General features: G+C 45.4%; 1 non-coding gene across 1 annotated transcript; it reads right to left on the bottom strand.

Moving 5' to 3' along the window:
• Positions 1–24257: 24257 nt before the first annotated feature.
• Positions 24258–24365, bottom strand: LOC136509684 (small nucleolar RNA R71). The gene has a single exon (XR_010772434.1). It is a non-coding gene; the product is annotated as a small nucleolar RNA R71 (small nucleolar RNA).
• Between the last annotated feature and the right edge of the window lie 2995 nt (positions 24366–27360).

Here is a 27360-nt window from a genome sequence, read left to right as displayed (position 1 = left end):
CAAATATGATCTGAATCTCCCAGACCACGCCCCGAGTTTCCCCCAATTTCCATCTTTCTCGCCAAGACGAGGGGATTTGATCCATGTTGTCAGCAATGACGAGCCGCCAGCAGTCGGTGAAACAGAACAAGAAAGAACTGCTCGTGAAGCACATAATATTGATCGGTTTAATCACCGGCAGATCGAAGCTGAAGCAGACCAGGAGGCACGACGCATAAGGGTCCAGCCACATGACCTCAACAATGCTTTCGATAGGGTGGGGGACAAACAAGTTTTCAAGACTCCAAGCGCCAACGTAGCCGTTGCCATGGCGACAATACAGTGGCTACCCAACACTCTCGAGACCCAGGCAGTTCGCGACGACATACAAGCTTATCTGACGGCTGCTATGGCTCAGACCGTAGAGATGATGAATTAAGCCCAGGGCTCCATCCATTTCAGTCGAATCAAGCCATAGCTGCCAATACTCAAGTCGATCACAGCTAGTCAACCAACGTGGCTCACACAACAATGACCCATCGAACAACCGTCAAGGCAGAAACGGTGGTCATGATGGTGGTTGGGACGACAACCGCCGTCGGGAGGATAACCGCCACGACATTCGAGATGACAACCGCCGAGATAACCGCGACAATCGCCGTGATAACCACGGTCGCAGGGCTAATCCAGATGGCAATCGAGATCGCCGTGATGGCAATAACGATCTCCGCCATTACCTCGGTGGACGTGACCTGTGCGCTCACATCAACCAGAGAGCCAATGATCAGTGCATCCCATGAAAGCTATCGCCATATGGAATATGACACTGCCCATGGCTCGTCGGGTTTGAAGCAGTTTACTCCACACCTTCGCCAAGTCATATGGCCCAAAAATTTCAAACTCAAAAAACTTCAAAAGTACGACGGCAAGGAAAACCCTAAATTATGGGTCATGCTCTATGAGACCGTGTGTAGATGAGCCATGGCAGACGAACACATCATGTCTAACTATTTCCCAGTCGCTATTGGCCATGCAGGTCACCAATGGCTGGTTAGCTTGCCTACAAACTACTTTGACTCTTGGCAGGAGCTCAAGCAAGCCTTCATCGACAACTTCATCGCTACTTGTGAACTAGCCAGGCAACAAATATGATCTACAACGGATTCGAGATCGAAAAGATGAGCCACTACGTGAGTACGTCCGACGCTTCTCGGAGATGCACATCAAGGTCCCATCAATCTCCGACAATGAGGCAATCGAGGCTTTCATCACTGGCCTCCGCTTCCATGATGCCCTAAGGGACAAGCTCCTCTGCAAGAGACCTGAATTAGTCATAGTGCTCCTGGCCACTGCCAAGAAATATGCGGATGCCGACGATGCTAAAAAGATAATTGTTGAAGAAGCAGCAAGGGTTCCACATTCCGACCATCCCCCACACCACGACGATTATCACGGCAGTCATGGTTGGAACAACAATTTTGACCACCGCAACCAGCGCAATGACTCCCGCGACCACCGTGACCAACGTAATCAGCGGCGTAACCGCCATGACGATTATAGGAGCAAGCACGCTTGGGAAGACGACGGCGAGGTCAATACCGTTAAAAAGGGGGGCGGACGTCGTAACTACGAAGATGACTATGCCAAAGCATTGAAGGGGCCCTGCCAGCTCCATCCTAAGTCGAACCATACCATGGAGAATTGTCGCGTCCTCAAGACTATCTACATGTGTCAATAGGTTCCGGATACGTCCGACAAGCCTAACGACGTAGGGGAACAGCGCAACGAGGACAACGACGACGACGATGTAGACCCTCATCATAAATACGTCAAGCCAACTGATCACGTGCACACCATCATCGGTGGCAAGGTGTCCATTGAGACCAAATGAGAACGCAAGCTGCTCGCCCATGCTTGCTTGAACGTGGCAAACACCGACAACCTTCTCACCGATCCGTGGCTCCCTCCGTGGTCTCACTGTGAAATCTACTTCAACAGGAAGGACCAATGGGCCACCATACCTGAGCTAGGGCATTTTCCCCTAGTCCTCGATCCTTGTATCAACAAGGTTCAGTTCGACAGGGTACTTATCGACGGCGGTAGGCTCCATCGATATACTGTTCAAGAATAGCCTGCCCGCCCTAAAAATAGCCCTAGGCGGACCTAAAGCCATACAAGGCATAGTTCTGGGGCATTCTCTCCCGACAGAGCTCTACACCTCTCGGGCAGATCACGCTACCTATGCAATTTGGGACTCTGGACCACTTCCGCACCGACTACAGTCAACTTCGTGGTCGCTGACTTCGACGGCACCTACCATGCTATTCTTGGTCGACCATCGCTCACCAAGTTCATGGCCATACCTCATTACAAGTATCTGGTGCTCAAGATGCCTACCAAGAAAGGAGTTCTAACCCTTAGGGGCAACGTATACGTAGCTTATACCTACGAGGACGATAGCTTCAAAATAGCAGAGGCCCACGACCTCTCTATTCGCATGACCGAGACCATGCTCGACGCTACGAAGACCTTAGCCGACCACCAAGAGATCCTAGACCTCGAGACTCCACGCAAGAACATCAAGTCAAAGGAGCACAAGGTGATCTAGCTGGTCGACGGTGACTCTAGCAAAACGGCCCTTATCGGGGCCAACCTGGATCCCAAATAGGAAGATGCGCTTATCGGGTTCTTGAGGAGCAACATGGATGTGTTCGCATGGAAACCTGCCGACATGCCCGGTGTACCTCGAAACTTGATCGAGCACTCCTTAAATGTCAACAGCAAGGCCAAACCTATCAAGCAGAAGCTACGACGGTTCGCTCACGACAAAAAGGAGGCGATTAGGGTAGAAGTGACATGGCTTTTGGCAGCCGGATTTATCAAATAAGTGTATCATCCGGAATGGTTAGCCAACCCTAGTTCTTGTATGCAAAAAGAATAATGAATGGAGAATGTGCGTTGATTACACTAATCTCAACAAACACTGCCCTAAGGACCCCTTCGGCTTACCTCACATAGATGAGGTCGTAGATTCAACCACTGGTTGTGAGCTCCTTTCCTTTCTCGATTGCTACTCTGGTTATCACCAGATCAGCTCTCAAAAAGGACGATCAGATCAAGACATCTTTCATCACACCTTTCGGTGCCTACTGCTACACGACTATGTCATTCGAGCTCAAGAACGCCAGGGCTACATACCAACGCGCCATTCAGGCCTACCTCGCAGACGAGATAAAAGATGACCTAGTAGAGGCCTATGTGGATGATGTAGTTGTTAAAACCAAAGAAGCACATACCCTTGTTGACAACCTAAAACGTACCTTCACGGCCCTCCATACATTCCAATGGAAGTTAAACTCAAAGAAGTGCATCTTTGGTGTTCCTTCTGGTATATTGCTAGGCAACGTCGTTAGTTACGACGGCATACGCCCTAATCCGAAGAAAGTCAAAGCTGTCTTAGACATGAAGCCCCCCAAAAAGGTGAAGGATGTCCAGAAGCTTACCGGATGCATGGCCGCTCTAAGCCGTTTCATATCAAGATTAGGAGAAAAAGGGCTACCGTTTTTCAAACTGCTCAAAGCATCCGAGAAGTTTGAGTGGTTGGAGGAAGCAGACGCTGCCTTCACGCAGCTAAAACATTACCTTACATCACCTCCAGTTCTCACTGCTCCTAGAGAAGACAAAACTCTCCTACTTTACATTGCAGCAGCCAATCGGGTGGTCTCCACTACCATGGTGGTCAAGCACGACGAGTCAGGCCACGCCTATAAGGTACAGCGGCCAATTTATTTCATTAGTGAGGTACTCAACGAATCCAAGACCAGGTACCCACAGATTCAGAAACTACTCTACACCATACTGATAACATCCCTGAAAGTTGAGACACTACTTCGACGGATATCATGTGGTGGTCATGACCGAGTACCCTTTGGGGGACATCATCCGCAATAAGGATGTGAATGGGCGCATCGTCAAATGGGCAATGGAGCTATGCCCCTTCTCCTTGGAATTTGCAAGCCATACTACAATCAAGTCTCAGGCACTCATCGATTTCGTCGTTGAGTGGACAGACTTAAGCACGCCTGCCTCTCTAGGATCTGATGAATATTGGACTATGTACTTCGACGACTCTCTCAACATTGACGGTGCGGGAGCAGGAGTTCTTTTCATGTCACCATCCAAGGAGCAGCTCCGGTACGTCCTCAGGATTTATTTCCCGGCATCTAATAATGCTGCCGAATATGAAGCATGCCTTCATGGTTTACGCATCGTGGTTGAGCTTGGTGTTAAATGTCTCTATGTCTATAGAGACTCGGCTCTGGTCATCAACCAACTCAACAAGGACTAGGACACGACCAGCAAAAAGATGGATGCATACTGCAAATCGATAAGAAAGCTGGAGGGTAGGTTCTATGGCATCGAGTACATACACGTGGTCCGGGACAAGAACCAAGCAACAGATGTGCTGTCAAAGTTAGGATCATCCCGAGCCAAGATCCCACATGGCGTATTCATCCAAGACCTGCTCACGTCTTCCATTGACGATGAAGATTCCACGGTCGACAAAGCTCCAAACAAGCAATTAGTGGCTACGGTTCTGGCACCGAGCACAACCGAGCCGCCTCCGACCACTCATGAGCCAGACTAGAGAACACCTTTCATCAAGTACTTAATAGATGGTAGCGGTTATACTAATCGGATAGAAAACGAGCGCCTGATGCGTCGCAGTAAGCAGTATCTACTCGTCGATGGCAAGTTATGGCGCAAAAACGCAAAGGAGGAAATCTTGATGAAGTGTATAACCCTAGGAATAAGGCGAGCATCTCCTAGACCAAATCCACTCTAGCTCCTGCGGCAACCACGCGGCCTCAAGAACACTAGTCGGTAAGGCTTTCCGGGTAGGGTTCTATTGGCCGTCAGTAGTAGCCGATGTAGAGAAGCTAGTCCACCACTATGAGGGTTGTCAATTCTTCGCCAAGAGAATCCATGTACCAGCACATGAGATCCAGATGATACCAGCCTCTTGGCCCTTCGCATGCTGGGGACTAGGATATGATTGGGCCCTTTAGACTAGGCTCTAGGGAAATTTACATGCGTCTTTGTGCTGATTGACAAATTCTCTAAGTAGATAGAATACATGCCTTTGGTACATGCATCTTCAGAAAAGGCTATAATGTTCCTCGACTAGGTCATCCACGGTTTCGGCATACCCAACAGCATCATCACCGATCTGGGTACTCAGTTCACCAGGAACGCTTTTTGGGACTTCTGCGATGAAAGGAGCATAGTAGTAAAATACGTCTCGGTGGCGCACCCTAGAGCCAATGGACAAGTCAAGTGGGCAAATGGCATGATCTTGGATGCATTGAAGAATAGGATGTACAGAGAAAACAACAAAGCTCCCGGAAGATGGCTCAAGGAGTTACTAGCCAGTGGTCTGGGGCCTCCGAACTCAGCCCAGTCGTAACACCGGTGTCTCACCATACTTTATGGTTTACGGTGCTGAGGCAGCCCTCCCACCTAGATATATCTTTCGGACCAGCAAGGGTAGAGAACTTCAACGAGGGCAAGGTCAATGAAGTACGGGAGCTTAGAAGTAAACAGTGCAGAAGAGAAAAGGCTCAATTCTTGTGTATGTACTGGCCAAATACCTTGCTGTTTTGCACAGGTACTACAACAAGAATGTTAAAGAATGGTTCTTCATGGTCGGGGACTTGGTCCTGAAGTGGAAGACGAACTAGGCTGGTGTACACAAACTCGCAACTCCATGGGAGGGACCCTTCATGATCAAGGGAGTCACACGACCAACGTCTTACAGGTTAGCTCACCTGGACGGTACGAACAGTACCAAACTCGTGGCACATCGACAAGCTTAGACATTTCTATGCTTAACTACTGAGATATGTACTCCTCTTGTACTTTCGATTTAATTCAATAAAGCAATTATGATTTCTCTGACCACTCTAATGTGCCACTTCGAGTTTTATGGTTATTCTAACTTAGCTAGTAAAAGCCGAACCACCACTCCTTCTATAGTTTTCGGAGCAAGCCCTGTCTCCTGGTTCCTCCCAATACGTGCATTAGATCCGCTCTCTGCATTACGGGTGATCGGCAGGTCCCCCTTGGTTTAACTTGTCTGCGTCTACATGTGCATAGGTCACCGGACCTCACACTCCGACCACATGGAAAACTAGGGCTGCACAAACTTTTCGGGATGATGTGTCGAGCATGATGGTACAACTAAATAGAATGTTAACATGTTCTTACTTAGTTACACCAACATAAAGTATCAAGCTTAAATACGCTTTATACAAAGCAAACAAGCTTATAATAATATATAGTTATGTTATTACAAGCTTGCCTGAAGAGGCTCAAGTTCACAATAACACAACTATGTCCTCCTTCTACAGCTCTAAGCCTATTACATTGGCTGGTCGGGGTGCATGGCACTTACTGCTCACCACTTCCGATACCCTACTCGAGTCTCGGGGACTCTTGTGCTAGTCGAGCTAAAGGGGATGGCCCCGCTGGTGCCTAGGCTGGTTAAGACCGCAGGCTTCATTGGTTGGCTTGCAGCTGATGGCATTTCCAGCTGACTTGTCGATGGCATACCCTATACAGGTGCTGTCCCACCTCCACACAGGTTAATATCGCCAATTATCTTTAACGACAAGTCTAGCTAGGCTGTCCGAAGCTCCTCTGCCTTGTCTAGGTCTACCTCCTTCGGGTACCCAGCCTCCTAGGCGCTTAAGATCGATTAGGGGGTAGTGGGCACGCACCATGCTTAGTACATGGGCACCCGTGTACTCACCAGCCTCCTTCATGAACTCTTGGAACCATCCCCACGCTTGTCTGCATCTCTCGACCAGTCCGAGCTGGGGCGTCCTCGGCTCTTCCTCTAGTGAGCGCCAGGGTCGATAAGGTCGAGGATGGGCATAATGCCAGTTGCTACTTCTTGACACCGGTTCTTCCACGTGTCTCGCTCCTCGGTGGCCTTGAGGCATCGTGCTTTCTAGTCGTCACGCTCTTTGATCACGGCCTCTAGGTGCTTCTTGGCATTGACTTTCAAAACTAAACATAGTACAAGACATCAAATGTGATGACACGACAAGGCAAGGTGGGCAACAGAATGAGAAAGGTGATCTGGAATACTTACTTTTTAGTTCCTCCTTCATTTTGGTGGTGTGGTCTTGGAGTTGAGACTAGCTGCATGCCAGTTTCACATTGTCCTCCTTCAGGCGACCACACTCTGTGGTCACATGGCTATTTTCCCCTTGGAGGCGGGTCACTTTAGCTTCTAAACCTGCATTACAGCTGTTACTGCCAAGAATACAACAACACAAGTCCTGCACTTGCTATGATAAGATGAAAATTTACTTGTTTTCTCCAACTCTTTATTATTGAGCTGGCCGACCAGGTTTTGGTTCTGTGCTTCTCGCTCTGTCCTCTCCTAGTCGGTGGCTTCAAGTTGGCACCGCAAGCATTCCACTTTGGCCGCCAGTTCTTTATTGGTCGCCGTGATCCCTTCAATCTGGTCGAAGCACCTCTTTCGGTATTTTGTGGTTTTCATCAAGTCCTGCATACAGACAAGCTAAGTCAAACAGTTCGACTACATAACAGGGTCAAGGATTCAAGCCAAACATACCTGGACTTCTGTCACCAGATGCTTGGCCACCCGTTCGACTCTTAGGGTCTCTTCAACCTCTGTGATTTCTTCGTGCATAACCCATTCGTCGTTCCGCCAGCGCGACACATATATATGTTGTCGCCTATCTTGCGGACGGCCTAAGACCTCTTCTACTTCTTCCTCTTTAGCCTCCTATTCGGGAGGCAGCGCTGGTCTGGAGTCCGCAGACTCCACGACCACCAGGGCTTTCCATGAGCCATCGTGTCGGCAAGAGTGCTCTGTGCCACTTCTGGCTGCTGCTCCTTGGCTAGATCCAGTTCCCTTAGCGCCAAGGTATTCTGCCTCAGCAGGGTCTGTGCTTGGAGCACTTATACTCTACTCGGCTGTCTTCTTGACCAGCCGCTCGGGGACTAATGTCTAGTTGTTTGCCTATTGAGGTCCTGGCGGAGTTCCTACTATAGGCTCCTCCATGGCTGGCTGCTGGGCAGTTTGTCCCACCATTGCTGGCGAAGTTGTGCCGCACCCGGCTAGCTGGTCGAGGTTCTCGGTGGACGCCGACCTAATATATCAGAGACAAGTTTAGAAGATAATAGTATCCAATGCAAATTATAAGCTTACATCAAAGATATAGATACTTATAGCTTCAATTTGCGGAATGATGTGGTGAAGGAGCATCTCCTCGACCGCCCCTGCTCTGCATGCTCAGCAGGTTCCACCGGGCCTCTTTCCACCTCCGTTATAGGCGTCAGGGTTTGATGCTCGATGTTTCCCTCGCTTGTCCTCTGTGTTGCAGTGGTTGGTGATGCGACCACTGCTGGCATAGAGGAGCCACCCTACTCTATCGACCCCATTTGTCTTCTCCTCTTTCAAGGGACGAGCCAAAAGATGTCCGCATCTTCTGCTTCATCATGTCCGACAGGGGGAAGATGGCTTGGTGTCATTTGCTGGCAGCCGGACGCTTGCCAGCGGCTCTGGTCGATGCATCCTCCATAGTCTCGAGTGCCGCCCAGTGGATGTCGTTGGTCCTGGCGCTGGTCTGGGTGGTTGGGCCAGGCAGCTTGCGGCCAATCCACATCTGGGGGAGGCGACACGAACACTGCTGCCCAGTCACAACCATTATGCTGAGACACAAAACAGGGACAACAGTCAATTTCTTGTTACAACATGACTCTACAGTTAAAAGGAGGCATCATTTACCTTTGGGGGAGGTCGAGCCAGCTTGAAGGCATGCTCGATGTCATTTAGCCTGACATAATTGGGATCGGCCAGGTTGAATAGCTCCCCAATCCTGGCCTTGATTTCCATCTTGTCGAGCGGCTCCTTCCTAGTCCTTGTTGGATCTGCGCTCCCCTAGTACTCAAAGCCTGGATGAACCCTCTTTTGGCAGGGCTGGATCCTTCGGCTGATGAAGTTCCCGACCACACTTGGGCCATCTAGCTTTCCCCACGGGATCATCCCGAGCAGTTCGGCGATCTGCTCTAGGTTCTCGGGCTTCTCTGTCCAGCTATTCTTCTTCTCTGGAATCAGCCCCACATCACACAGGGTGATGGTGTTTGGCTCTTCATGGATGTAGAACCACTTCTTGTACCACTCGTCCAGCGAGGTGTTCTAGGGGTAGTGCAAGTATTAGGCTTTCATGCCATTACGCAGATTTAGGTAGATGCCTCTGGCTATCTTCGAGCCACCGCTCCCTTTCTTCCGAAGATAGAACAGGTGGTGAAAGAGGTCAAAATGGGGCTAGGAAGCCACCATAAGACTCGCAGAGATGGATGAAGGTGGAGACAAGAAGAATCGAGTTGGGATGCAGATTGCAAATCCCAATCTTGTAATACAAGCAGAGACCCTGAAGGAAAGGGTGCACTAGAATCCCGAAACCCCGTTTGAAGAAGTCTTCAAAAACCACAATCTCACCTGGTTGTGGATCGGGGAAGCTTTCTCCTTCCAGCGCACGCCATCTCGCGAGTGCCTGGTTGTGGAGCACTCCCATGGCGACGAGGTCTTCGATGGTCTGCTCATTGCTCTGTGACTTCCACCACTCCTTCGCCATGACTCTGCCTTTCTTCTAGGTGTCTCTCTTCGCCATTAGCCTATCCTTACTAAGGGGGTGGATGTGGTGGTGAGGGGGTTGACAATGATTTTCAGAGGAACAGGGTTTGGTAAGAGGAAGAAGAAGGTTGCGGCGGCAAATTACAATGGGGAATGGTGTGAGTAACTTACCAGATCTACATTATATAAAACAAAGAGCTCCATCGTTTTGTCTGATCCAAGATTATTGGGAGACGTGCGCACGCGCCAGTAGACGATTGTTCACATAACCTCGAAGATCTACGCCAATAAATGCGCTCCTTTGTTACCAGTGTATGTGCCTCTTCATTGATAGTGTAAGAGGGCCCACACTGACTGCACCTCCATATAGGTGCCAAGCGACTATTTGCCATAAAAGAGTAAGAAGACAGAATGACGTACTATACCCATCTGCTTTTTTGACCAGGCATGTCAGACTGGACTTGGCAGAGAATGGAGATAAATAAATACACCGAATAAATACATCAATGGCATTCGTGTTTTCAATGCCTATTTTGTGCTCAAGGATGGGTCAGACTCTTACAATGCTCTGGGACCGCCTAGACCACTGCAGTGCTTGGGGACTGCCTAGACCACTGCCATGCTCGGGGACTGCCCAGACCACTGCCGTGCTCGGGGACTGCCCAGACCACTGCCTGTGCTCATGTTCCGCCTAGACCACTACCGTGCTCAGGGACTACCCTAGACCACTGCCAGTGCTCGTGGACTGCCCAGACCACTGATGTGCTCGGGGACTGCTTCGACCACTAATGTGCTCGGGGGCTACTCCGACCACTGTCGTGCTCAGGGACTGCTCCGACAACTGATGTGCTCGGGGACTATCCCGACCACTGCTCGGAGAAGGGTTCTCCTCGGCTACATGTGATTTGTACTCACATATAGTCGAGAGATATTTATTTAGACCTTGCTACAAGGCTCATACTTCGCCTTCCAGCAAGCTCGGGGACTACATCGGTATGATGCACCTGTCGGTGCATCTCGTATCGCCTGTACGACGATTGGGTTCTCAACTTAATTGGGAATTCTTTTTAGACCCTAGCACCATGTGCCTGCGTCACCTACTACCAGGCTCGAGGACTAAGTGGGCACACTTCACCTTGAGGTGAATGTGTTTTAATCGACCCCTATGCTTTGAATGATTGTAAGGATTACTATCGTGCTCGGGGACTATCCCGACTACTGCTCGAAGAATCGTTCTCCTCGGCTACATGTGATTTGTACTCACATACAGTTGAGAGACATTTATTTAGACCTTGCTACAAGGCTCATACTTCGCCTTCTAGCAAGCTCGGGGACTACATCGGTACGATGCACCTGCCGGTGCATCTCGTATCGCCTGTACGATGATTGGGTTCTCAACTTAACTGAGAATTCTTTTTAGACCCTAGCACCACGTGCCAACTTCACCTACTACCAGGCTTGGGGACTAAGTGGGCACACTTCACCTTGCAGGTGAAAGTGCTTGTTTTTCGACCACTACTGCCTCTGATGATCAAAGATGCTACGCTTCAAGACGCACTTACATTTCTTTTCAGAAATCCAAGCGGGCACACTTCCCAGGACGGAAATCTTTTTCTTTTTTCTTAAGAGCACCATACATTCTTCGGACAACCTATTTCTCCAGCAACGACGGTGGTCAAGAGATGTCAAGGACTCAGGCCTTACTTGTTGGAGAAGGTCAAAATGGCGTGTCGCAGCATAATACATGGTGCTCGGGGACTAGCTGTGGGGGTATTAACCCCTATACCCTTACGGCTAATATTGGGCTGGCCCGGATCGATGGGTTCGGTCCATCCGAAAGACAATGTGCAGCCTAGCCAACCTGGTTGGAGTCCTGCACAAGGAGTCAAGACAGATTTGGCGATCAAATAGGATCCTGGTCGGTTAGAATAGGAATCCTTATCTGGCCACATATGGCAATTGTAACTGACTAGGATTAGTTTTCAGATCTGTAACCCTGCCCCTAGACTATATAAGGCAGGGTAGGGGATCCCTCTAAAAAACATCTCTCATTGACATACAGCAATACAAATCAGACGCAAGACGTAGGTATTATGCCTTCTTGGTGGCCAAACCTGGATAAAACCTCATGTCCGTCTTGTGTCACCGTCTTGTTTATGGCTTGCGCATCTATCTGCCGACAATCTACTACCTTGGGCATAACCCTAGGTAGACTGCCGACCATATTTCATCGACAGCCATCACCCGCCAATCTTCCTTGCCCTTGACCCATCTCATGTACCACCTTGCATTGTTGTTATCGTTGGCATCGCCAATGTGCCTATATAGGAATATGATGACCAGATAGGTTGCCTAGATTATGCCCACCATCGGTGGCATGGATGAGATTGTCGAGGCATGGTCGGAGGCTATGGTTTTCCTCGAATAGGATTGGTATCCCAATGCACAAGTAAGCCACTAGGTTGCCGAGTTGGGTCAGGATAGGAAGGAGGGCATAGTAGTCACCGAGATCATTCCACGATGTCACCCCATGACTACACTAGTCCAGTGCTAGGCGTCGACTAACGCTGGGGTCACTGCAGATGTAGCACATGGATGAGCAAGTCATCCATAGGCTGTAGAGGTCATCCATGGGCTACTCTAAGGTCGTAGTGAGGTGGCCGATGATCTCGATGGCTAGGTCGATAGGGAGCGCCATCAATGACGTGGGGTGCTGCCTCACTGCCATGATTACTAGTGTTGACATCACGTGATGCGAAGCATGATAAGGCCAACTGAGGGCTTGTGCGACGACGTGGATAGAGCTATGGCGTGTGGATGGCAATGAGTTGAAGGGCTGGAGAGGCGGAGCAGGAGTGATTGACGTACATTGATTAAGGAGGAGGTAGGTGAGGCGGCCAAGTGGGGACTAAATACCCTCTATGAAGTGGCATGGGAACTCGCAACTAGCCACATGGTGTAGTCAATTTTCTCCATCCAACATACAACGCCATTCCGGGAGAAGCTCCCTCCACTAAGGTCACGTGGGAGACGAGGCCTATTTAATGAGAATGAAAGTCCCACTAATACTAGCCTTTAGATGAGTATGAAATGTGGAAGTTAATGTAAACCACCTCCTTTTCCACTTCCTATCATTTTTGCCTTGCCATCTCTCGTGTCCTGCATGGGTGATCGCACAAGTCACAGATCTTGATGATTCGTTCCCCGCTCGTATCTTGAGGTGGGGCTATTTAAGCAAAGGTAAGGTGAGCCTCTTAAGCGCACTCCAATCTCAACCTTCTTCCTCCCTTACCATTGGAGAGACAAGAGAAACCCTTTAATTGCTCCTAGTCTCCCATCACCATGGCTACCCTAGACCTCCATCGACTCCAGCACCACTGGGAGAAGGCATTCAAGATTAGCTTCTGCCATCACCTGGGCATGGCTATGTCCACTTGTCTTGGAAGATAGGGAGGAACACCTCCATGGTATGGTCCCGCTACTGATCACCATCCATGGTTAGAGCATGCGAAATCAAAACCATGGAGAGCTTTCATTAGAGTAAGGGCCCTAGCGCCAGTGGATCTTCTAGAGCTTTCACTAGAGCAAGGGCTTGAGCATCATCTAGATTGCATTCGTGTGCCAGAGCAGTTCTGGCTCACAAATGCAATCCTAGATGTGGGAATATATATCCTCGTTGCTCTACTTCTCCTCTTCCTCCCACTGCTCCTAGGGGATGTTAGAGGGAGTTTCATGAGGCTGTTCCCCATCTCCATTCTCCTATTTAGTCAGGTATGGGTTAAGGAGATAGATGCAAATGGAATAATGTTATTGCATCTAGATCAATCATTGATTGAACATATTAAGGAGATGGGACAATTGGCCATGGGACATGCCAAATGAGCACTGACGGCTGGTGGACACCCAAAATTCGCAAAGTTGCTGCTAGACATTGTGTTTCCACTTTGAATTGCTAGAAGACAACGTGCCCGGTTTCAGCCAAGAAAGGTGATGATTTGCCCAAATTGCCCTTGGCCCAACTGGTCAGCCCATTCTTCTTCCTCCCCCTTTCTTTCTCTGTGCTGGCTGCCAACCTCCTGCCGTTGAAGGAGAAACGGAGGAGAGGGCGCCGGCAGCAAGGCGAGCTCTGCGCGAACGCGTCATGAATTTGGGGCAAAGGAGGCGCCGGAGCCCGCTGTTCTTGGCTGGAGGAGGCTTCCCGGCCGCGGTGGTGCACACATGCGCCCATGAGGCCATGGCGGAGCCGCAGCTCACACGCGCACCCATGAGGCCGCAGCGGAGCTGCTGCTCACACGCATGCCCATGAGGTCGTGCGGACCGGCTGCTCACCCGTGCCGGTGAGGCCACGGCGGAGCTGCTACTCGCGTGCCTGCCCAGTGAGGCCACGGCGGAGCTACTGCTTGTGTGCCCACAGAGGACGTGGCGGAGCTACTACTCGTGCGCATGCCCATGAGGCCGTGATGGACCGGCTGGTCACGTGCGCCGGCGAGGCCTGTGGCGGAGCGGCTGCTCGTGTGCGCCCGTGAGGCCACAGCGGAGCTGCTGCTCATGAGCGCCGCCATGCAGTGGCCAGCTCAATGGCAGCGCATGACACGGCCAGTTCAGGAGCGGCCAGCGTGCTCCCGTAGAGCTGCTCGGCTCGGCTGGAGGTGGTCCAGCGGCCACAGGCACTGGCGGCTGCGACCAGCGTCCTCGCCGTGACTGGGCTAGCACCGGCGGCGGCGACCGGGGAGGAGAGGCGCAGGAGCTGCGATGCGCCGATTAGGGAGGCATGGTGCGGTCGTACGGAGGAAGGGCGTAGCAGCAGGGCGACGGCGTGAGCTCGATGGCTGGCGGCAGCGAGGGTGGGTTCGTCTGGGAGGCTGTCTGGCTCGCTGACGAGGATCCGCGTCGCGGCGGATGGATTGGGCTGACCAGTTGGGCCAAGGGCAATTTGGGCAAATCATCACTTTTCTTTGCTGAAACCAGGGCGCGGTGTCTTCTAGCAATTCAAAGTGGAAACACAAGTGTCCAGCAGCAACTTTGTGGATTTAGGGGTGTCCACCAGCCGTCGGTGCTGATTTGGCATGTCTCGTGGCCAATTGTCCCTAAGGAGATACATGCAAATGACCCTTATCCAAAGCAAAGCAAGTTATGAGGATTGTTGTAATGCCATATTTCCTAGACCCATAGATTGTATGTAGGTATAAGATATTAATGAAATCTCAAGATTTATTATTGAATGTTGGACTCAGTTCAAGTTTATTTTGTACTTAATCTAACATTTTTCTAATTATAATTGGGTAGAACGAGTGATGGTTTACAATCGGGTAGAACGATTAATGCCCTCAACCAGGCAGCAGTCGCCGATGCAATCCACTGACGATAGTGGCATGATGGCTCCTGGAACATCTTCGTATGACCCATTTACCACCACCGATATCCATCACAGCCGCCTACATACATATGGTATGGATGGTAACACTTTCATGAATTTCCAAGCCCACACGAGGAGCCCCGCATGTTATTACAAACTTGGGCACTATTTCCATTCCCACATCTGAAATAGTTGCTTACAAAGCACACTCCCCACCCTATGTCTTTCTCCTCACCCTTAGCTTTTGTTCCTCATCGCCGCTCCTTGCTCCCTAGTGCTGAACTGCATGAATGTCCCTACTTAGTGGGGTGCAAGCCGCCACTCACCGTCGATAAGTTAGTACCCCGTGTAACACCCCAGATGTTAGTCATGGGTTAAGCAATGAAATTGGAAGTAGGTAGGATATGTCAAACAATGATTATGATCTCTAGTTCATAATCTCGAAGCAATAATGAAGGTGTTGAGGTCCAATCTATGAAATTAAGTCCTAACATGGACTCGAACAATACACTTTGCTTACTTGTGGACCCTGGTTAAGATTAGGCATGAGTAATGTTAAACATTCTTATTGCATGTACACTACATCAACATGCATTCATCTTGACCAGTGGAAAAGTTTCATGAAGTTTGGAGCCAAAAAGTCACATGAAATGATAAGTTAGATTTTTGCTTAAATTGCTTTAATTCACAAATGGAAACATGGGATGTCGACCAAACCTTGCAACCTTGCTCAAACAACTCTAATTCAACTCATGAACAAAAGTCATGAAGGGTTCATATTGAGCAAATGTCAAGAAAATGCTTTTAAGTGTGGGAATAGCTAAAATTGTCCTTTTCATGATATGGTTTTGACCTATGTTGACCAACTGATTGGAGTGCTTGCATGGAGTTGGACCTTAAATAAAAGTTGAAGTTTGGGTGGAGTACAATAAACTTTATATTTGGACCAAGACCTATTTCAACTCCTAAGTGGCTTAAACAGTGGTCTCAAATTTGAATGTAGAGCTATTTTGGCCCCTCTGAAATATTTCTAAGTCCTTGATTAACAGCTGGAAGTTGACATGCTGTGACATTTTTATCTTCCAAATTCATATGGTAACTCAACTGGATTCATTAATATGAGTTGAAGTACACTTTGTGAAGGAAACAACGAAATAAGTCTCATCACATTTGGGGCACATTTGGACCTTCAAAATCAATTCCCAAAACTGCTAGTTTCGCTTGAATTCGGGGAACTTGGACGGAATATCTGAATTCCATTTTTAGTTTTCCAGTAGGCCTCTTTAGGAATTAATATCTCACAAACCATTTTGATTTGGACCAAACTTCTTTAATCAAAGTTGTAGTACGCATGTAGCTCTATAACACCGTTCAAATGGTTTAGTTTTTCATTGCTCGGTTTGAGAGCTATGGATGGGTGAAGATGTCAGTTTCAGTCAGTTTTGCAGCTGATTCAAATGGTAGGGAGGCAACCGTGTGTAGGGGAGCAATGCCGCATGGCCTAGACACTCGCTCACATGTTTGCCACCTCGCTAGCACTAGCACCACGTGGATGAAAAGGCCGAGCACTCGCCCCTCCTTCCTCCAGCTCACTCTCTCACTCTTTTCTTTGTTCCCCCCCTCGCTCTCGCCATGGATGGCTGAAGTAGCAAAGCTCACACAACTACTGCTCCTCTTCTACAAAAGCTCCCTCCAGCCACTCAACATGCCAATCCTCCATCAACACCTCACACCGCCTCTCCCTGCGCCACCTTCCCAGTAGCACCGCTACCTATAGCCTCCTACTGCTGGAGTAGCGTCTCTATGTGTCATGCGTGCAAGTGGCCCAACCGCCTAAGCTCACCTTTGGCCAGGTTGTGCCCCAGCGTAGGTGCACGAGCATGCCTTGGTGCTCCCCACCTGCTGTCGGCCCCTACTGGCCAATGCCAACCGACTCTGAGCCCATCCTTGTTGGTCATCGAGCCGCTGTTGCCATGGCTGGGCCACCTAGGGCCACCTTAGGCTGAGCCAAGCTATCCCATGGATGCGCGTGGCCCCCTGGAGCTCCCCCACCATTTCCCCTGATGCCAGCGATGACCTCACCAGCCAGAAATCGCCTGGCCGATGATCCTCCTCCTGCCTCCTCTGTTCTGATCCACGTGAGGGACCTCGCGCAACAATTGGAACAAGTGTTAGGGGCCAACTACAAAGTCTATGACTTAGTTGAATAGTGCCTAAAAGGACATGTTCGCTAGAATCTGTTTCATGAAAGTTTAGGGGTCTCAGTGCAAGTTTGTTTTTCTTTTGTGGCTGAAACTTTGAAAAATCATAATAAATCAGTAGAAAAATTGTAAAATAGCAAACTGAGGACTTTTTGGAATCCTTGAGGGTAGGTCTATGCAATAGAGTCATAATATGATGTGTTAGTAGAAAGTTTCTACTGTTTTTATTTATTCTTGCAAAGTGCGTTTAAAAATCCTTTTAAGTTGTCGGATCCATATCTTGAGTTATAGAAGCCCAAAAATGGTAATTCTAGTTGTGTTAATCTTGTGATGACATGATCTAGCTAATAGAAATATTAAACATGCTAGTTGTGTACTGTTTTTATAATGTTTTGATTTAATCTTGTTAAATAGGTAATTTTAGCTTGTTTTGCTTGTTATTCTCATATCTAAAGTTGTGGTGCTCCAATTACTTTGAAATTTTTATGGTAGGCTACTGATGGGATATGTGTGCTTTGGTAAAAATTTCATGTTCATTAGATGCAATATGGTTGAGTTATTGATTTAACTTGATTAATGCTTGATAAATGATTTTAAATGGTTTTAAATAATTTATATATGCAAAAATGTGAAATGTGGTTCCTTTGCCCTTGCATGGTAATATTGTGACTTGATAAAGCATAATATGGCTATATGTTTATAGAAAATGATGATCTTTAGATTTATCTTGCTTTTACAAGTTTTCTTGCATTAGCAATTTATCTTTTTCATAGTAATTAAATTATAAAACTTGAGCATGTGAAATTCATGCAGTACCCATGTTTTGATAACATCTACCACTCATAAAAATTTTAGACCCAAACTAGTTGTTCTCATATATCACTAAAATTATATATATGTTTATTAGGAGAAAGGATTAATAAAAACATAATTGGAGATAAAGCTTGTAATTGTATTTGGTGATGCTTTGAGTGATTGGTGTTCAATAAAGTGTTGCTAATTATGTTAGTGATTGTTGAAGTTCTTGAATGGATCATGTGTGCATTCTCTTTGTTAGCAAAACAAGTGAAACATCAAATTTTACATTCTGAAATGGATGCATGTGTATTTTCTATTATGATGATAACTTTGTGAATCAAATGATGTTTTCTGTAAATATGGTGAATAAAAAAGTGGTAGATAAGTTCCTTATCTTCCTTTTCCTAAAATTTCATTATTTTAGGCCTGATGGTTTAGGAGTTATAGATTTTAGAAGTTTGCTGTCAGGTTTTTGCATGTGCTCTGGATAGATCTGAACGATTGTATTGTTTGGCTCTTCTAAACATGGAATCATGTATTGATGATTATAGGAGAGTTGTAGTTATTTTCCTAATCTTTCTAAAATGTCTGAGATCACTACTTTTGGTGGTCTAGAACTCTAGTTATAGCTATTCAAAGTGGAATGGTAGATTTCTGTCCAAATCTGAACATAGATGCCTTCTTGGTATTGTTTGACCTTGTTAGCTATAGAATTATCTTAAAATGATAATTAGAAAGTTATATATAACTTAATAAGCTTTCCATAAAGATAAGAATCATGTTTTTTGAATATCTAGAACTCCAGTTATGCATTTCTGAAAATAATATCAGTTTTCTGTCCTTAGTTATATAAGCTCTGCTTCATGATGTATTTTAACCTTGTTATTTGTTGAATCAGGTTTTGTTGTTAATAACAAATTTTATATAATTTCATTATCTTTCCAAAAAGTCTTGAATCACACTTTTTGCATGCCTAGAACTCTAGGTATGATTAAAACAAGTGACTATGGTGCTGCTATTTAGATCTGTGTTTGTACCTAAAATTGTTTGCTTCACCTTGCTTTGCTTTGTGTGTTGCTAAGTGCGGCTCACACCTTTGATGGTGTGAAGTTAATATACCTAAAACCTTGTGAAACTTGTGTCATGCTTGGTGCTACCTTCCTTGCTATCCTAGCATGATAGGTTGTGGGATGTTTAATTAAGTAATGTGGAGTGCTTATATATGTTCGGTGTAACCTTGTGCTCATTTGGAATACTTTTATGTGAGGCATCTCATATTACCATTCTTTGCATTCATGCACTTGCATTGTTGCATCTCATCTAGGTATGCTAGATGCACCACATGAAGGACATGATGATGTAGTCAAACTAGAAGACGGTGTTGGTGGACCTATCCCAAAGATGGACGGACTAAGCAAGTGCTAGGACCCGAGATGTCACCAAGACGATGCGAGCTAACTGAACTGACTTGTGTCGGATCCTAGGCAAGCCCCAGAGCATTCTAAGCCTCCTATGTTTTTACAAATATCACTTGAGTCCTTTATGTTTGATGCGTTAGGTTATAAGAGTTGATTGGAACCACTTGATACATAGAACTACCTTGTCCAGAAATATACCTTGAACCCTATGTAGGTCTAGGATCGAATGTATGCTTAGCAATGCTTAGACTGGTAGCAGTCGGGTGATTTCCTATCAACTACGAGATATAGGTGGATACCAAAGCATGGTTGGCTATATTTGCAATCATGAAAATAACCATGTGTTGATAAATAAAAGGAGACCAGGCGGGATTATTATATAGAAGCAACAAGGCATGAAGGTCTTGGTGCCTATTTATCCCCGTCTATGTCGATTAAGGACCGATTCGCTATACATCCTCATGTCATGTTGAATGCATGCCTAGCACTTAGTTGGCCGGATAAGTCATTCCGACTACGAAGCCGAGTAGCTCAACTTAGGCCGAGACCCAGTAAGTGAAAGTGCGCACACTAGAGGAAGTAAGGATGTGCGGGGAGCTAGTGGCTTGAGTCCAAGGGCAGGCTAGGCCTAAACTTCCTAGCAGACTAGTAGTATCCCTGAAGGTGCGATGCTAGTCAGACCCATGACTGTACCTGAGTTGTACCAAAGGTGACCTAAGACTTCCTTGGTGCAAGTATGTCTAGGTTTGTGTTAGGAATAGCTCTCCAGCTGGTTGGAATCGATTCGAGTCGCTATCTCTCCCAGATAGTGAGAACTTGACTGAGCAGCGGCACCGTAGCATTAAATGATGGAATTTGATGGTTATGATGAATATGGAAATGTTACACTGGCTATGGTTACTATTGCATGTTACTAAATGATATTCCACATGTTTGGCATATGTTAGTTGCTAATCTAGAGATGAATAGCTATAATTAACTTGGTTAATGAATTATAAAATGTATAGCTCAACTAGTGGCTTTTATGCAAAATTTTATCAAGCTAGATCCACCTATAAAGCCTTGCATGATCCTTGGAGTCACTTTATTTCTGGTTTATGATGGGTAAGTCTAGCTGAGTACATTCGAGTACTTAGGGTTTATCCCACCATGTTGTAGGTGAAGTTCTCGGCCTGCTGAAGATGGTAGCTAATAGCCAGCGGGCTCGGTGACTCTATATTTATTTCTCATCTATATGCTTTTATTAGAGGATGTCACTTATGCTAGCAATGTATTTGAAACTTATATTAATGTAGTCATTTGAAAGCTATGTTGTTTTCCCTTAACCGGTTTTGAAACCCAAACTTGTGAACCCATTTGTAACATTATTTCCACTGCAACTCTATGTATGTAATGTGTATTTGCTTAATCATGCGATCTTGGTTATGATGTTGATTTACCGAGGTCCTTCATGACACTTGGTGGACTACCAGGTTTATATAGGTGAAAGTATGCATGTGTCAACATGTTTAATGGGGATAGTCGTACTTGATCTTGTATAAATTGGGTGGTTCTATCACACCCCGCGTCGGTATGTCTCACTAGCAAGGGCATGCACAGATCCACTAGTGACCAGGCTGGTACTCATCACCGCCATGGCTGTTCTAGCTCAATCTCATAAGATCCAAAGCCAATGGTAATGCTTTCGCACTTTCCTCCATCTTTCTTGGATTTTTTCCTTCTTCACACATCTGAGTACGAAGCAAGCTTCCATTTGTTTACTAAGGAGCTCATGACCCCATCACCATAGGCACTCCTTCTTTAATTCAGGCAATAGCGCCACCGCTTCCATCGCTGGACCTACTCCACTAGCTCTGAATGAAGAACTCAAGATGGAGCAGGAGGCCCCCAACAAGGGGAACGAAGTGGCCATCCTCATAGACCATGTATTCATCCTCATCTTCCAATTCCTCACTGTCCGCTCCTTTTGCAGCTTCAAGTGTGTCTATTGCTCCTGGAACTGCCTAATCTTGAAATTCGAGTACCATAAGGAGCTACCCTAGATTATCGTCGGATTCTTCTATTGTAGCTAGAAAGGCAAACGCAACTTCACCAGCATCAATGGTGAATACCCCTCCTTGACCTTCTCCATTCACAATGTTGTGATCTTAGATTGCTACCATAGGCTCATCCTCTACTGGTGCATTAGGGTCTCGCTATGTTGTCTACAATCTAGTGACTAACAAATGGTGGTTACTGTCGGATAACAATTGTTCTTTTGGTTCAGCTCGCATGGGGTTTGATCTAATAGTCTCCTCGCACTTCCATGTGATTGAATATGGGAAGAAGAGGGTGGGTGAGTCTAGTAGGTGTGAGCATCTACTCATCTAAGAGTGCAGCATGGATGTTTAAGGAATCTGAATGGGGCGAGGGTGTTGTATGCACATATTCGACAAGTGTGTTGCTTAATGGTTCTATGCACTGGCTGGAGTTGTCCCAGATAGTTGCTATTGATATGCAGGGAAAGACATGGAGAAAAATTTGTAGCCCACATGGTGAAGCAATCTCCATCCATGAAGCTTAGGGTTAATTGTGTTTATGTACTGCTAGTATGTTTAGGAAGCATCAGCATTCATTCTGGATCCTAGAAGACTATTGTTGATGGTAGATAACAAACATTATAAACCATCAATATAACATGCATAAGGGCATAAATGTGATCACCAACAAAGGTCTAGGGGTATAAACTTACAAATTCTATGAGTTTTGGTGAATCTAGTATTTTCTGTAGGGTTTATCCCAAAAAACCGTCAAAGTGGACCAAGATGTCAGATTTAATCAAGCTTATCCATAGTGAAAACAACCCAAGAAAGTTCTAGCAGACTCAGGAGGACTCCACACCAAAGTGGTGGGTGAGACGCCACCTGTAGGTTGGCCTAGCCCAAGGGCCCACCTATCAGCCTCCTGTTGCTATGTCGGTTCTCCACCGCCTCCTAGACTAGCATCTACGCCATTTATTCAAGTCGGTTTCATCCAAGGGCTTAGGATTAATGCTTCAGACTATAAATACCAGCCCTACCACCCCCTATGTAGAACCCCAAGTCATCAAGTAATTTGAGAAGATAGAAACCCTAATAATCCTTAGAGCTCCACCATATTCTAGGGCATAGCTAGTTAGGCTAGGTCTAGAGGGAGGCAAGCAGACTTTGCTTGGATTCTTGATCTTGTTAAGAGTGTGGTTTGGTATAATCTTTGTATCCACTCTCTTTTGTATCTCCATTACATTTATATGCTTGCTACAATTGTTATGACAACATTGGTATTCATAATATTCGTGTTCTTAGTCATAATGTTCATCGTCTACTTTGATTATATACTTAGTATAGCTAGTTTATCATTATGTTAATGCATAAGTTTGTATAGCGCTCGCTCTGTTGTACACGGGGTGAGTGGTCGACATTATATAGTTGTGGTGCTTATAGGTTGTTTACTTGCAGATACACCCTATATTCCTAGTCATGTGGTAGATCATGGATGTGACACTCCCGTTGTGTTTTTTGTAGTCCACTCCCCAAATATAGGTGGAAGTAGGGTCCGATTACAAAGGAAGAACAAGCTTTATTCTTAATCTTTCTTAGTAATATCCCTTATGTGTAGATATAAAGATGACCTTAGCCATGACTACTAGGTGTAATTGCACTAATCAATGTATGCTTTGACTTGTAATTAAGAATGACTTTGGAATTATTCCTCTAATATTCTACTTAACCATGCTAATGCCATAGAAAGGAGTACTTTGAGTGATTTATCATTGATCCATACTTATCATATACATAATTTATCCTATGACTTACCCCTATTGTGAGTAGAATATTGGTTATGATTTACTTCATCAAAAGTATAAGTTATCAATACATGTCCGTGCCAAACCTTCCATGTGGTAAAAAATATAAATAATGATACCTGGAATACTCCCGGGTGAAGTGCTACAATAGTATAACTATATATATACTTCTTAGACACATAAAATAATAAAGAACTACTTAGTATTGTTCTAGTAGTAATACTAAGTAGTACCAACAAGCATCTCTGACAGCATCACTAGGGATGACAACCTAGTACGTAATGTTAATAGATGTAGGCATACATTAAATGACTACTAAAATAAGTGACAAGTTAATAAATACAAACATGCATTTCTGGTGCCATTACTGGGGAAGGTAGCTAGGCAAAGGAAGTATTGATAAACTTATACTTATTGATGTGATCAAGATAACCATTGACCTCTACTCAAACGGGCTTATCCTTGTTTTATCTACTTGTGTATCTTATGCAGGGTCATGTATGACTGGTTTTGACCTTTTGACAAACTATGTTGACAATCTAGAAGCATTACTTAAGAGAAGTAAGGCTAAACTCAAGAAAGTTTTAGTTTTAGAGTAGGAAGACCACCAGATAAGGCAAAGCTTAACACCAGATTTTGAAGCCATGGCTAACAAGACTCTCTAGTGAATTCTCTGCTCCTACTATAGCCAACATTCACATTGGACCAACAGTCAATGTTGGGGACAATGGATTCGAGCTAAAACCAGCCCTCATCAACATGGTGCAAGCAAGCCAGTTTTGTGGAAAGGCACATGAAGATGAGAGTGCACATCTCCAACACTTCTTGGAGATCTGCAGCACCTTCACCATCAAAGGAGTGACCCAAGACACCAAACTACTTTGTCTCTTCCCATTCTCACTCTTGAGTAAGGCAAAGCAATGGTTCTATGCTAACAAAGATAGAAATACTACATGGGATAATCGCTCCACTGCCTTCCTAGCAAAGTTCTTTCCCACAGGTAAGACCAATGCTCTACGTGGGAAATTTTAAGTTTTCAGCAACAACATGATGAATCTGTCCCTAAGGCATGGGAATGTTTTCAAGATTACATTGCAGAATATCCTCATCATGGGATGGAAAATTGGCTACTCATGTAAGCTTTCTACCATGGGTTGACCAATAGTACCCATGAGACTATAGATGCTGTTGCTGGAGGTACTTTCCTATCACTCACCATACCAGCCGCAACAGCTCTCGTGGAGAAGATGGCCTCCAACCAAGGTTGGAATGAAGAACATCTTCAGACCCACAAGAGAGGTGGGGGTATGCATCAACTCAAGGAGGTAGACATGATGTCTTCTAAGACGGACCTGCTGATGAAGAAGCTCGAAGATCGAGCCAATGAGAAGCAAGAAACCATGCACATTCATGATTCTCGCATGACGTGTGAAGAGTGTGGAAACACTAAGCATTCAGGGAACAACTGTCCTAAAACCCATGAGGATGTGAACTTTGTCAACAACAACTACTTTTGACCTCAACAAAATCTAGGATGGAATCAGCAACAAAGGCTGAATTACCAAGGTAACTATCAAGGTAATAATTTTAATAATTTTAATCAACCACCCTTGAGAGAATTAATTGCTAGCCAATCCAAACTTATGGAGGGAATATCTAGAAACATAGTTACCAATGATAAAACTCTAGAGAACATAAATAACAGAATGGATAGCTTTGCTTCTACAATTAAAAAATAGCATAGCTTTAATAAAATGATAGAATCACAAATAACTCAGCTGGCGGCTACTGTTCCTCCGTCCGACAACTGGTAAGATTTTGGGGGCAACCGGAAGATCTAGAAACTGTAAATCTTGTTGATATTCACAATGCAGCTTACTTTTACATGGAGCCATCGATGGAAAGGTGGATAGATTATACCTTGCCTGACAAGAACAATGATCTAGGGAGATCAGTCATCCCCATCAGATTAGACCTCACATTTTCTAAGAAGCTATCTGCGACTTCAGAGCAAGTGTCAACATCATGCCTAAGGTAATTTATGATAAAATTAATGGAGATACTTTGTTGTACACAAATATGGATTTGCAACTTGCAGATCAGTCACTCTGCTACCCCAAGGGAGTTCTTAAAGAACCATTATTTGAGTGGGACAAACATATGTTCCCATAGACTTTGTGGTTTTGGAAATAAGTGGAGATGTAAGGGCACCCATCATCTTGGGCCGAACTTTCCTAAGCACCACGAAGGCCATCATCTACACTGAACAATGCCAAGATCTATTTCATAATCAAGGATAAGAAGGAAAAGTTCTCTTTCAAGAACCACATCTTGCAATCTCCTAGTCATCCACAAAAGGTGTATCTACCTAAAGCAACAACAGTGACCAAGAAGAAGAATAACCAGAGAAGGAGGAAGAACAAGGTCAGGTAGTCACCAGAAGAATCAGTCAACATGATCAACACACTCTGATCAGAGTACAACCCCCCTGGCTTCACCATTCCTTGCCAAGAAGGAAGACCCTAGTGTGCCGACAATCGAGTGTACCATTGGACAAAGAATCTTCCACAAGACCTTTTGCGACATTGGGTTAGGTGTCAACATAATGTCCAAGGTAACGTATTAATATTTATTTGGTGATGAACCTTTGTTCCCTACATACATGCAATTACAGATGACGAACCATTCAATCCAATTTCCGGAGGGGATAGCTAAAGATATCATGGTAAGAATACATGATCATTATGCCCCTACTGACTTCATGGTTCTGGACATGGGACAAGAAGAAGATGATACACCAATCATCTTGGGAAGACTATTCCTCAACACCACTAACACGATCTTCTACATCAGATCTGGACAAGTCCACTTCTAATTCCCTAGAGAAAAGGTACGCTGTATTTCAATAGTTATACCACTTATGAGCAGTCGATGAAGAACCGCTCTAGGAGGAGATGTCGATCATCTCAACACCAAAAGAATCAACTCATAAGGGATGAAAGGGAAGAACCTAAAGAAAGCATGAAAGACGAACCTACTCCGCCAAGGTCAAGTCCATAGACTAGATAGGTGTTAATCACCATCACTAGAGGTGCAACCATCAAGGTCTCCATCTTCGAGACTGACAGATGCACCTAAAGAATGAGCAAGGTAGGAGGAAAGTCCTATCCGAAGGACCTAAAAATCCAAACCCTCGCTAGGAGGTAACATCAGGTAGTTATCCAAATTTACTTTTTAGCATTGCATGAATTATTTTAGCGTATTTACTTTTTTGTATTATCATTGCATTTAGAAAAGAAAGAAAAAAGTTTCATAACTGCATTTCATCATTGCATTATATATCTTAAGCCTCATGTGAAAAATTCCTCGTTGTGAGAATCTAAAAGAATATTCACCGTGGAGGCATAAAAATTAAAAATACCATGCATGCATATTTTCTGTTCTACATATCATCAAAACAGAAAATCCAAAATATATATTAGGTGAACATCCTGCTAAAATTCTGCCAATACAAAAATATTTCTAACCCTCAAGAACAACTAATCTCTGGATAGCTGGCCACTAACCCTTTTTATCCTAATCCGTTCCACGAGTTTTGGTGTTCTTGTTTTCATTTTGTAGGATGATATGATCAAGAGCAAGTTCACCTGGTCATCACCTCACTCCATCCATGGACAAAGACAAGGACATTTGTCGACAAATCTGCTCTAAGAAGGATCACTCAACTTCAACATTTGACCACGACAACATCCAACTTGGGGGAGGAGCATCCCCCATGTATCTAGCTAAGTATTACTATCTTTTTGTTTCATTATTTCTAAGTATGTTATTTTGTTAAAAATGCATAACAAACTAAAACAAAATAAAAATTATCTTTGTTTTATATATAGTAGTAAGGTGTGATCTAAAATGAAAAATGATAAAAACAAAATAAAAGTGTGTCTAGTTTTTTTGTTTTTAAGAGCTAAATAAATGGACTAGTGAGGATAATCTCTTGCAATGGAAATGATGAATAGTTGCTCTATTGTAATTCCTCTCAAGTACCTAGTTTTCAACCTTGAATTCTCCCAAGTTTTGGATAAGACCATTTTCATATAAGAATTTACTCTGAG

The sequence above is a fragment of the Miscanthus floridulus genome, chromosome 15 (genome assembly GCF_019320115.1).
Source record: "Miscanthus floridulus cultivar M001 chromosome 15, ASM1932011v1, whole genome shotgun sequence".
NCBI classification, from domain to species: domain Eukaryota; kingdom Viridiplantae; phylum Streptophyta; class Magnoliopsida; order Poales; family Poaceae; genus Miscanthus; species Miscanthus floridulus.
This window is presented reverse-complemented; position numbering and strand designations above follow the sequence as displayed.